This window comes from Penaeus monodon, chromosome 24 (genome assembly GCF_015228065.2).
Source record: "Penaeus monodon isolate SGIC_2016 chromosome 24, NSTDA_Pmon_1, whole genome shotgun sequence".
Taxonomy (NCBI): Eukaryota; Metazoa; Arthropoda; class Malacostraca; order Decapoda; family Penaeidae; genus Penaeus; species Penaeus monodon.
The window spans coordinates 5,370,975-5,371,204 of NC_051409.1; the positions used below are offsets into that span (position 1 = coordinate 5,370,975).

Below are 230 nucleotides of genomic sequence, written 5' to 3' on the forward strand. Positions count from 1 at the left end.
TCAGTCTCTCCTCCAGAGTTTACGAAAATCTGACCTCTAATTGACCCTCTTCCTATCTCTCTTTCGGTTCCAAATTTTCTCTTTCCTCTCCTATTCTCTTTCCCTCCCTCCTTCGTCATCTCATGCCTGTTCAAAGAAAGTTTAACGAAATTGGAATTAATTATATTTCCTTAATGTTTCGTCCGAATTTCGTTTTCTTATTTATATTGTTATCGCTCATCTGTTCTCTT

The 230-nt window shown here is 37.0% G+C and overlaps 1 protein-coding gene across 1 annotated transcript in view; it reads left to right on the forward strand.

Moving 5' to 3' along the window:
• Nucleotides 1-230, forward strand: part of LOC119588819 — a gene marked incomplete at its 5' end in the record, with an annotated part of 9,023 nt that overhangs the window by 1,029 nt on the left and 7,764 nt on the right. The gene's annotated exons all lie outside the window — the stretch shown is intronic.